Below are 13011 nucleotides of genomic sequence, written 5' to 3'. Positions count from 1 at the left end.
GCACTCAGATCAATGGAACAAAATAAAGAACCCAGAAATGGACCCACAAATGGATGGCCAACTAATCTTTGACAAAGCAGGAAAGAATATCCAATGGAATAAAGACAGTCTCTTCAGTAAGTGGTGCTGGGAAAACTGGACAGTGCCATGCAGAAGAATGACCCTGGACCACTTTCTTACACCATACACAAAAGTCAACTCAAAATGGATGAAAGACCTCAATGTAAGACAGGAAGCCATCAAAATCCTCGAGGAGAAAGCAGGCAAAAACCTCTTTGATCTTGGCCACAGCAACTTCTTACTCAACACGTCTCTGGAGACAGGGGAAACAAAAACAAAAATGGACTACTGGGACCTCATCAAAATAAAAACTTCTGCACAGCAAAGGAAACAATCAGCAAAACTAAAAGGCAACTGACGGATTCGGAGAAGATATTTGCAAATGACATATCAGATAAAGTGTTAGTTATCAAAATCCATAAATAACTGATCAAACCCAACACCCAAAAAACAAATAATCCAAGGAAGAAATGGGCAAAAGACATGAATAGACACTTCTCCAAAGAAGACATCCAGATGGCCAATGGACACATGAAAAAATGCTCAACTCACTCATCATCAGGGAAATACAAATCAAAACCACCATGAGATACCACCTTTAACCTGTCAGAATGGCTAACATTAACAACTCAGGCAACAACAGATCTTGGCAAGGATGTGGGGAAAGAGGATCTCTTTTGCATTGTTGGTGGGAATGCAAGTGGTGCAGCCTCTCTGGAAAACAGTATGGAGGTTCCTCAAAAAACTAAAAATAGAACCACCCTACGACCCAGCAATTGCGCAACTAGGCATTTATCCATGGGATACAGGTGTGCTGTTTCAAAGGGACACATGCACCCCCATGTTTATAGCAGCACTATCAACAATAGTCAAAGTATGGAAAGAGCCCAAATGTCCATCGATGGATGAATGGATAAAGAAGTCGTGGTATATATACACAATGGAGTATTACTCGGCAATTGAAAAGAATGAAATCTTGCCATTTGCAACGACCTGGATGGAAACTGGAGGGTTAGTATAATATACTAAGTGAAATTAGTCAGTCAGAGAAAGACAAATAGCATATGACTTCACTCATATGAGGACTTTAAGATACAAACTAGATGAACATAAGGGAAGGGAAACAAAAATAATATAAAAACAGGGAGGGGGACAAAATAGAAGAGACACATAAATATGGAGAACAAATTGAGGGTTACTGCAGGGGTTGCGGGAGGGGGAATGGGCTAAATGGGTAATAGGCACTAAGGAATCTACTCTGGAAATCATTGTTGCACTATATGCTAACTAATTTGGATGTAAATTTAAAAAAATAAATAATAATAATAATAATAAAATAAATAAATAAATAAACTAAAATACCTGACCCTAAACTCACTCACTTACAGATACCACTGATGCATGCATGTTTCATGTTGATGTTGTATGAAACAATTCTAACAAATCAGGAGTTGGGGGTTTGGGAGTGATAGTGACACAAAAGGGGAATCCATAGGGTGGGGATTGGGGATTATCAGCGGCAGGTGGCAGCAGTGCCTCCTTCACCCCCATGCCTGCTGTCATCTCCTGAAGAGGGACTGTCACCTTCCAAAACAATGGGTGAGTCCCCTCACATGGCTGCAACTGCAGAGAACAGATGCACAGTTACAATAAAGCATGGAAAGCCTACATGAGATTAGCAGAAACACAGACCCCTGTACATGCAGGTGTGTGTGTAGGGTGTGGGGTCAGAGGAGAGACTGGGCTGCAGAAAGAGAAATAATTGGATGAGGGAGGAAAAGGACGCCACATAGAAATAAACAAACATCCCACCATGGCATCAAGATTGGGGGACATAAGCTGCTCAGGCACCCATTAGGCATCAGACACCCGTTGCCTGCACTACATGGTTCAAAACAAAGACACGAAAGAACAAGGAGACTCTGAAGATTTGGAGGAGCCAGTTTCATGAGATCAATACTCACTGGAGGAGGAAATGGCCATCTCATCAGGCAGCTCACTCCTACTGACCTCAATGTGACTCTGCACCTCACTGAGAACCTTGGCATCTTTTCAACTGACACAAACATGATGGCCAAACCTGTGTGACCAAACTGGCCTGCTCAGGTCTCATGGAAGGAGATAGATGGTAGCACTGGGAAAACCCCAAAGTAGGAAGACACCCAAAAGAAGGGACAAGCATGTAAGGTATGAAGACATAGGAAATCAGGGGGTGGGAGGGGACACTGGGATGTCCATGTGGGTGTGCAGCTTACCAGATGCAGGTAGGAGTGGGAATCTCCAGGCAGGTGGTAGTTGATGGCAGTGTTCACCCGCTCAGTGTCCATGGTGGCCACAAGAAGTTGTCATCAAAGATCTTTAACTACTGATACCAGGAAAGCCTTTGGCAGAAAGAACATTAGAAAATTGTTCACAGTCCTTTCTCTCAGTGGTCTCATTTCCTCCCAAAACACAAGACATCTTTCCATCTCTGACTCACCTCTCCTGCCAGGGCGTCCCACAATGGATAGCAATGGCTGGAAAGTTCTGCTCCACCAGGAGCTAGGCCAGGGCAATGTAATGCTGTACAGACTTCACAAAGATCTCGGCCTGTGTGTAGAGTGTAGGGAGATGTGGGCCCACTGGTGTGTGTGTGGAGAGGAGAGAGACAATGTGCCAGAGTGGGAGATTTCAAGAAGTACACCCTCTACATGAATCCCACTAATTCCCTCTTATTCCCCCCTACATGATTCATTCTTTTTCGCTCTCAGTATAACTTACTTTTCACTTCTCTCTTCTGGTTCTGATTTTCCTGAGCAGATCGGCCTCTGAGAAGATACACAGAACATTAACCAAATTTTGGCAGACATGTTAGGATACAGGAATGTGGTTACTCTATGAAAAAGGACTAAATCCTGGAACTAGGGTCTGGAACAAACAATATTCCTGCTTATGAAACATTAAACCTAAGACCTACCCTAATTTTGGGAGTAGTTTTCGTGTGAAAACGTTACACGATTGGTAAGCTGAGAGAATGCCTCTCCTCAGGGAGTGATACAAGAAGAAATAAACACATTGGCCCTAACTGGGCCAATGAAGATTGGGATTTTTAAGAATTTAAAAGCCTTCCAGGTTTTATATATGATGTTTGCTTTACTTATGGGGATTTTAATTTATTGAATATCTGGCCATCCTAGCATGGAACACCATAGCAGTCCCCAACTCTCTCAGCCCCTTGGTAACCATCAGAAACATCACCAATTTGCCCAAAAAACACCTTTATACTCAATCCTCATTATTCACAGATTTTGTATTTACAAATTTATTTATTTGCTAAAAATTCTTTTAACCCCAAAATCAATACTTATGGCACTTTACCATCATTCAGTGACACGCCCAGAGCAGCAAAATATTTAGTCACCTGACATGCATGTTCCCAGCTGAAGTCAAAATTTTTTGTGTAACTTGAAAAAGTCCTTCTCAGACATAAAAAGTTGCAAAGACACCCTCAATGTCAGAACACAAAAATTATGGCCTTACTTTGTCTAAAGAAACACATACTAATTAGCTGGAACAATCAACACAAAATTGTTATGTGATGAAAAAAGAGACGAGTGTACAATAAGAAGTTTAGAAATAACGCCAAGTGGATACTTGATTGTTGATAGAGGTAGGACTTTAGGAAAGAGGAAAAAGATGGAGTTTTCAATGAAAAGTCAGTCAACTGTTAGCTATTCATGAAGGAAAAAACAGATTTAACCTTTCCTTCACACCATACACATGCAGAAAGAAATCGATTAAAATCCATAAAATTTCAGAAAGGATTACAAAAAACTACCTTTATGAGTATAATTAAGGAAAAATTTGTTAAACAGAACTGAGAAGACATTTCTTTTTTTTTTTTTTTAATTTTTTTTTTCAACGTTTATTTATTTTTGGGACAGAGAGAGACAGAGCATGAACGGGGGAGGGGCAGAGAGAGAGGGAGACACAGAATCGGAAACAGGCTCCAGGCTCTGAGCCATCAGCCCAGAGCCCGACGCGGGGCTCGAACTCACGGACCGCAAGATCGTGACCTGGCTGAAGTCGGACGCTTAACCGACTGCGCCACCCAGGCGCCCCGAGAAGACATTTCTAATAGAGAAAATTCCTATATGTTATTAGGTAAAAGTAATAACTACTGTTCATCGAAAATCATGATTACAAAAGTGAAAATAGAAGCCATATATTAGGAGAAATTGTTTGCCACACCTGTTAGCAACCAAGCGCTAGACCGCAAAATACGTAAACACTGCTCAGATCAGTGAGCATAAGACAGACTACTTAGTGAATAAATGGCCTAATACGTCCCATTTACCAAAGTCAAGTGGAAGCCAGAAGGCAAGGGAACATGGGAGATACAGGAGTCCATTCCATAAGTGGTCGATAGAGGATGGTCTCCCAGGACACAGAGCAGGTGAGCATGGGTAAGTGATGAATGGGAATGTTACAAAGAAGAAATCTAAATAATAAACATGGATATGTAAATGTGCTTTCTCTCCTTCCCTGATGGAAATGCAAATTATCACCATAATGGCAGACAGCATGAACGCACCTGACAACATGCTGTGTGGAAGAACCCAGTCTCAAAGGACTGCGTGGGGCTCGATTCCAATTTCAAGAAATGTCCATAATACACAAATCTACAGAGACCGAAAGTACATTAGCACTTGCCCAGAGCTGGGGGAAAGGCGATGGGAGAAAGGGGAAGCGACTGCTAATGAGTACAAGGTTACTCCTGCTGTGATGAAAATGGTCTAAAAGCGATTGTAGCGATAGTTGCACAACTTTGTGAATGTAATAAAAACGATTGAATTGTATACATAAATCAGTGATCGGTGTGTGAATAACATCTCCATAAAGTTGTATTAAAAACTCCTAATGGGATATATGCTAAATCCACTAGAATCTCCAAGTCACACTGACTGACTGAAGAAGTGGTTCAGGGCAGATGGAGTAGGAGGCATCAGTAATCAACATCCCCACCTGGTTAACAGGTGCACTGATGCAATTTGACAGAACTGTTCTGGAAAGCTGGAGTGTATTGAAGGCTTGGAACTTCCAGGGGAAAGTCTCAGATGGTAAATGGCAGTTATTTCAGTCTATTTCAGCCTGGCACCGTAGATGTGGCTACCACCTCCTGACTCTCAGGCCCCTTACAGACACCCAGAGTGATTCCTACAGTAGTTTGAACACAGCACGTGGAAGCTAAGGTGAGTGATTATGACAATGCCCGCCAAACATCAGGAATAAATGTTCTGATCGCTGCTTGCTGCTTTTGGTCAAGGGGATGTAGGAGACACGTAGGCAACCATGTTTGCAATTCCCACCACCAATATGGCAAGCCCTTTCTCCACTGGTTAAAGCAACCTGAAGGGTATTTAAAGGCTTTCCCCTGCTTCATTTTCCATTTTTTTCCATTTTGCAAAGGAAGTATATAAGGACTGGATCACCGGAAAGCAGCTGCAAATACAGAGACATTTACAAAGTTACATATGCCCAGGGAAGGGTGCAGGCTCATAAATGATCTGAGAGGTTCTTAAGGTTACACCGTAGGTAGATACCTGGCATGCAGACACTCTACACAACAGAATGACCAAAACACAAAAGCAAAACACAGCAACCAAAAAAGCTTTGCAAACTCTGGGGAAGGGGAGAATCAATTTCCAGAGTTATCACATAAGATCAAATGTGTATTAAAAAAAACCCCAAATCACAAAGCATACAAAGAAACAGGAAAGTATGACCCATTGAAAGGAAAAAACTCTATCAGTAGAACTGTCTCTGAGAAAGAACTGATGCAAACCTACTAGACAAAGACCTTAAGGCAACAGTCGTACAGACCCTCAAGCTGCAGGCAGGAGTGGAGACCAGGGGCTCTTAATGTTTGTCTTTCAGGAAAAAAACAAAACCAAAAAATCAAAAGTTAAAAATATGACATAAATAAATAAATAAAAAGTAGCATTCACCCCTTGCTTCTGTAAAATCACCAACACAAACAAATAAACAACCACAAATTGTGACATGGCCTTGGGAAAGCCCTAGGCCATCACGAGGACACAGCACAACCCTGTGGAGCACAAGAACCATAGGTTGCTGCACAGAAAAGCAGGGAAAACATTTCACCTGTGTCACCCCCTGCTTCACTCTGGACCAACTCAGCACCAAGGAAGAAGCCATCAGAAGGATTTCACCTGCAGGGAAGGAGAACAGGAGGACTCCAGCCATCCTGATCACCTGTGCACAACCATAGATCAAAGACTAAATCAAAAAGGAAATTTAAAAAATCTTGAGAAAAACAAAAATGGAAACAGAACATATAAATCTCACAAGATGCAGGAAATCAGTCCTTAAGAACAACGTTTGTAGCCATAAGTGCCTATGTAAAGAAAGTCACAAATAAACAACCTAACATTACACCTCAAGGAACTAGAAAATAAGAACAGAATAAGCCCAAAGTTTAGAAGGATGAAAATAACAAATATCTGAATGGAAATAAATGAAACAACAAGTAAAAACACATCATAAAAAGATAAGTGAAATGAAGAGTTGGTTTTTGTTAAGCTAAAAAAAGCTCACAAACCATTAGCTACACTAAGAAAAAATGGAAGTGACTCAAATAAAGAAAATTATAAACAAAAGTATAGAACTGTGGGGTGCCTTGCTGGCTCAGTTGGTTGAGTGTCTGACTCTTGATTTTGGTTCAGGTCATGATCTCATGGTTGAGTTTGTGAGACTGAGCCCCATGCTGTCCTTTGCGCTGACAGCACTGAGCCTTCTTGGGGTTCGGTCTCTCCCCCTCTCTCTTCCCCTCCCCCCTTTCTCAAATTAAATAAATATATGTTAAAAAAAAACTACAGAACTGATTTCACAAATTTTCAAAGGTCATAAGATTTACTATGACAATAAATGGCAACAAATTAGATCACTGAGAGATATTGGATACATTCCTGAAAACATACAAGTCCCCATGGGACTTGTACTGAATCATGTACTTGCACTGAATCATAGACAAAAACAGAGAATCTGGACAGACCAATTACTAGTAGCAGATTGAGTGAAGAATAAAAAGTCCCCCAACACAGTAAAGCACCCTGGTGGCTTTACTGGTGAATTCTATCACACATTAAGATGGATTAATACCAGTCTTTCTCAAACTCTTTAAAAATATTAAAGAGGAAGAAATACTTCCAAACTCACTTAATGAAGCCAATAGTACCCTGGTAGCAAAACCAGACAAGGACACTACAAGAAAAGAAAATTACAGCCAATATCACCTATGAATAAAGATGCCAAAGTCCTCAACAAAATGCTCGCAAAATGAATTCAACAGCTTTTAAATTTATTTTAATGTTTATTAATTTTTAAGAAAGCATGACATAGAGACAGAGCATGAGCAGGGGAGAGGCATGGAGAGAGGGACACACAGAATCTGAAGCAGGCTCCAGGCTCTGAGCTGTCAGCACAGAGCCCGATGCGGGGCTCAAACCCACCAACCATGAGATCATGACCTAAGCCGAAGCCAGACGCTTAAATGACTGAGCCGCCCTGGTGCCCCCAAATGCTTTTTAAAAGGAATATAAACCATGATCAAGTGGGGCTTATGTCTGGGGTCCAGTGATGGTTCAATACACACAAATCAATAAACGCACACCACATGAACAGAGAGGGTTACAAATCACAGGATCATCTCAATAAACGCAAAGACAACATTTGACAAAGTTGAATATCATTTCATAATAAAAAGTCTCAAGGAGTTGGATATAGAAGGAATGGACCTCAGCATAATAAAGGCCATAATGCCAAGCCCACAGCTAACATCATCCTCAATGGTGAAAAGCAAAGGCCTTTGCTCCAAGATCAGGAACAAGACAGGAATGCTCACTCTCACCGCTTCTATTCATCATCATACCGGAAGTCCTAGCCAGAGCACGAAGGTGAGGAAAAGAAATAAAAGGAATCCAAATTGGAAACGAAGAACTGAACATGTCTCTGTTTGCAGATGACATGATTTTTTCCTTTCAAAATTTACTCTCTTAGCAACTTTCAGATAGACAATGCAGTATTATTAACTATACTCACCATGCTGTACATGACATCCCCAAAGCTTCTTTTATAAGTGGAAATTTGTGCCTCTCAACCCCCTTCACCTGTTTCACTCACCTTCTCACGCCCACCTCTGGCCACCACAGATCTGTTCACTGTATTCTTGAGCACAATGCTTTGTTTCTCTTTTTAGGGGTGCTGTTTGTTGGTTGTTGTTGCTGCTGTTTTTAGGTTCCACATGTGAGATCATGTGGTATCCGTCTTTTGCTTTCTGACTTATTTTACTTAGCATGGTGTCCTCAGAGTCCCTCCATGATTACACAAATGGCAAGGTTTCATTCCTTTACATGGCTGACTAATATTCCACTTTAGGTTTTTCCCATATCTTGACCAAGATATAATCATATATAGAAAATCCTAAAGTCTCCCACCAAAAAACAACAACAACAACAACAACAACAACAACAACACCAAACATTAGCACTAATAACAAATTCAGTGAGGCTGCAGGATACAAGATCAATCTATAAGAATACGTTATGTTTACACACCGACAACAAAATACCTAAAGAGGAATTCAGAAACCAAACCATTTACAGTGGCATCAAAACCAATAAAATACTTAGGAATATATGTAACCATTGAAAGACACACACCTGCAAAACTATAAGATTTAGATGAAAAACATTTAAGAAGAGACAAATAAATGAAATACTATCCAATGTCCTTGGGTTACAAGAATTAATATTGCTAAACTATCCGTAGTGTCAAAGTGATCTACAGATTCAATGCAATCCCAAACAAAATCACAATGGCAGCTTTCAAAGCAACTGAAAACACCATCCCCAAATTCATGTGGAAGCACAAAAGACCCCAAAGGCCAAAATGATGTTGAGAAAGAACAACAGATCTGGAGGCACTACATGTCCTGATTTCAAACTATGTTACAAAGCCATAGCAATCAAAACAGTATGGTACTGGCATGAAAGCAGGATACAGAACAATGGAACAGGACACAGAGCCCAGAAATAAACCCCACGTGTATGGAAAACTCACCTTTGTCAAGGGTACAGACAACATACAATGGGCAAAGGATAGTCTCTTCGGTAAATGGTGATAGGAAACTGGATATCCACATGCAATCAGCGACAGTGTAAGTTGCAGTGTAACTGTGTTATATCACTGACAAAAATTAACCTGAATGGGTTAAAGACTTGAATGTAAGAAGTGAAACCATAAAACTTCTAGGGGAAAAGATAGGGAAAAAGCTCCTTGTCATTGGTATTAGCAATGATTTGGGGGATATCACAGCAAAAACACAGGGCAAAGGAGCTAAAGTAAACATGTGGAACTACATCTACTGAAAAGTTTCTACACAGAAAAGAAAACTATTAATAAACTCTAAAGGAACCCTACATAATGTGAGAAAATGTAGGCCACCCATTATCAGAAAAGAGTTTAATATACAAAATATGTAAGTAACACATAGAAATCAAGAAGATAAAACCAGATAACAAAATTCACAAATAGCAGACCTGAATAGACATTTTTTCAAAAAAGACACACAAATTGTCAACAGGTACATGAAAAGGTGCTCGATATCACTAGTCATCAGGAAAATGCCAATCCAAACCCCAATGAGATGTCATCTTGCACCTGTTAGGATGGATATAAAAGAGGCCAGAGAACAAATGTCGGTGAAGGTGTGGAGGAAGGGAACCCTTGGTCACTGCTGGTGGTACAGAAAACATTATGGAGCTTTGTGAAAAAAATTTTAAGTAGAACTACCACATGATCCAGCAATCCCACTCCAGAGTACACATCATAGAGAGGGAAATATGAATCAAAACACACTTTATTTTTTAAAAATGTTTAAGTTTATTTATTTTGAGAGAGAAAGAGCATATGAGCAAGTAAGGGAGGGGTCAGAGAGAGAGGGAGAGAGAATCTCAAGCGAGGTCCACACTGCCAGTGCAGAGCCTGACATGGGGCTTGAACCCACCAACCGTGAGATCATGACCAGAGCTGAAATCAAGAGTCGGACACTTAACCAACTGAGCCATTTTGGCACCCCAAACACACTTTAAATAAAAAGGTTACAAAACACAAAGAAAATTACATACTAATACATCTTTCAATACAAGAAGATAAAATAATCATAAACATTTACACACCTAATAACACATACTCAAAATATATGAGGCAAAACCTGACAGACTAAAGGTGGCAATACACAGTTCTATAATAATAGTTGGAGGCTTCCATACCCCTATTTCAAGATGCACAGAACAACCAGACACTAGACAGAAATAGAGGACACAGAGGACATGAACCATACGCAATGATCCCGCTAAATGTAACCCTATACACACAACACTCTAAACCCAAACAACAGAATATACAGTATCTCAAATGCACCTGGATGTTCTCCAGTGTTGATCATATACAGGGCTAGAGGGGCGCCTGGGTGGCTCAGTCGGTTAAGCGGCTGACTTCGGCTCAGGTCATGATCTCACGGTCCATGAGTTCGAGCCCCGCGTCAGGCTCTGTGCTGACAGCTCGGAACCTGGAGCCTGTTTCAGATTCTGTGTCTCCCTCTCTCTCTGACCCTCCCCCATTCATGCTCTGTCTCTCTCTGTCTCAAAAATAAATAAACGTTCAAAAAAAAAAAACATATACAGGGCTACAAATTCATTCTCAATAGGTTTGAAAGATATCACACAAACTCTCCAATATATCACAAGGGAAAGTAGGAAGTACTTAGAGACAAACAAAAGTGGAAACAATACACAACAACACTCATGGGATGCAGTGAATGCAGTGCTATTGGGGAAATTTATAGTTAAAATTCTTACATTAAAAAAAAGGAGAGGACTGGGGCGAAAGATGGCAGCATAGGAGGGCGCTTGGCTCACCGCATCCTGCTGATCACTTAGATTCCACCCACACCTGCCTAAATAACCCAGAAAACCTCCAGGAGACTAGCAGAATGGACTCTCTGGAGCCAAGCATAGACAAGAGGCCCAGGGAAGAGGGTGGAAGGGCAGAGAGGCAGTGCACGCTACACGGACTGGTGGGAGGGGCTGGGGCAGTGGAGGGGCAGCCCGCCCTGCAAGAGTCCCCGAGTCTGGCTTGCAAAAGTGGAGGGGCCGGACTCCATGAGTTCTGGCAGCCAGCAGAAATTAACATCCGGAATGTTAAAAGTCAACAGGTCTGCTCTGAGAGCGGTAGGGTGGGGGGACAGCAGGAGGGAGAGTTGTTGAGCCCCAGAAGACAAAGCTCAGCTCTATGGGGAACAAAGATGCTGGCAAGCACCATTCCCTCTCCCATCCCCAGCCGAAATCCCAAAGGGAACTAGTTCCCATCACCGAACTTGCTTGCACTGCACAAACACCAAATGCTGTGCTTTAGTGGATCCATCCTTCAGACCTGTCGCCTTCCTCCTGGTGCTGCAGGGCCCCTCCCACAGGGGACCACCAATGGCAAAGCGAGCTAAGCCTGCCCGTCCCACCCATGCACCTTGTGGATCCACACCAGCTAATACACCAGATCCCATCAAAGCAGCACCACAAGCCTGGCAGTGTGCAAGTAGCCTGGACGGGGGCCACACCACTCCACAGTGAGTCCTGCCCCTGGGAGGTGGGAAGATAAGGTACACACCAGTCTGACTGTGGCCCAATGGTGGGCTGGGGACAGACAACCAGTCAGACTGCGGCCCCACCCACCAATACAAGTTACTCCAGAGCACAGGGGAAGTGCCCTACAGTTGGGCGCCACCGCAGGAATTACCCATAATGACTAAATACAAGAAATTCCTCAAAAGAAACTCCAGCAAGTATCAACAACTAGCGAATTGAGCAAAAATGATTTAAGCAATATAACGGAACAAGAATTTAGAATAATAGTCACAAAATTAATCGCTGGGCTTAAAAAAAGCATAGAGGACAGCAGACAATCTATTGCTACAGAGATCGAGGGACTAGGAAATAGTCACGAGGAGCTAAAAAACACTATAAATGAGGGACAAAATAAAATGGAGTCGACCACAGCTCAAATTGAAGAGGCAGAGGAGAGAATAGGTGAATTAGAAGATAAAATTATGGAAAAAAAGAAACCTGAGAAAAAGAGAGATAAAAAAATCCAGGAGTATGAGAGTAGAATTAGAGAACTAAGTGATGCAGTCAAATGGAACAATATCCATATAATAGGAATCCCAGAAGAGGAAGAGAGAGATAAAGGGGCTGAAGGTGTACTTGAACAAATCATAGCTGAGAACTTCCCTCATCTGGGGAAGGAAAAAGGCATTGAAATCCAAGAGGCACAGAGAACTCCCTTCAGATGTAACTTGAATCGACTTTCTGCATGACATATCATAGTGAAACTGGCAAATTACAAGGATAAAGAGAAAATTCTGAAAGTAGCGAGGTTCTTATACACTAATAATGAAGCAACAGAAAGACAAGTAAAGAAACTGATCCCATTCACAATTGCACCAAGAAGCATAAAATACCTAGGGATAAATCTAACCAAAGATGTAAAAGATCTGTATGCTGAAAACTATAGAAAGCTTATGAAGGAAATTGAAGAAGATATAAAGAAATGGAAAAACATTCCATGCTCATGGATTGGAAGAATAAATATTGTGAAAATGTCAATACTACCCAAAGCTATCTACACATTCAATGCAATCCTAGTCTGTATTGCACCAGCATTCTTCTCGAAACCAGAACAAGCAATCCTAAAATTTGTATAGAACCACAAAAGGCCCCAAATAGCCAAAGTAATTTTGAAGAAGAAGACCAAAGCAGGAGGCATCCCAATCCCAGACTTTAGCCTCTACTACAAAGCTGTCATCATCAAGACAGCATGGTATTGGCACAAAAACAG

General features: G+C 41.5%; 1 protein-coding gene and 1 long non-coding RNA gene across 5 annotated transcripts in view; both read right to left on the bottom strand.

Moving 5' to 3' along the window:
• Positions 1 to 13011, bottom strand: part of FLAI-K (saoe class I histocompatibility antigen, A alpha chain-like) — a 184168-nt gene that overhangs the window by 83819 nt on the left and 87338 nt on the right. The window lies entirely within an intron of this gene.
• LOC109499539 lies at positions 1990 to 3925 on the bottom strand. The gene is made up of 3 exons (XR_002156847.3): positions 2821 to 3925; positions 2540 to 2649; positions 1990 to 2441 (listed from the first exon to the last, which is right to left on the bottom strand). It is a non-coding gene; the product is annotated as an uncharacterized LOC109499539 (long non-coding RNA).

Source organism: Felis catus, chromosome B2, assembly GCF_018350175.1.
Source record: "Felis catus isolate Fca126 chromosome B2, F.catus_Fca126_mat1.0, whole genome shotgun sequence".
In the NCBI taxonomy this organism is placed as follows: Eukaryota; Metazoa; Chordata; class Mammalia; order Carnivora; family Felidae; genus Felis; species Felis catus.
This window is presented reverse-complemented; position numbering and strand designations above follow the sequence as displayed.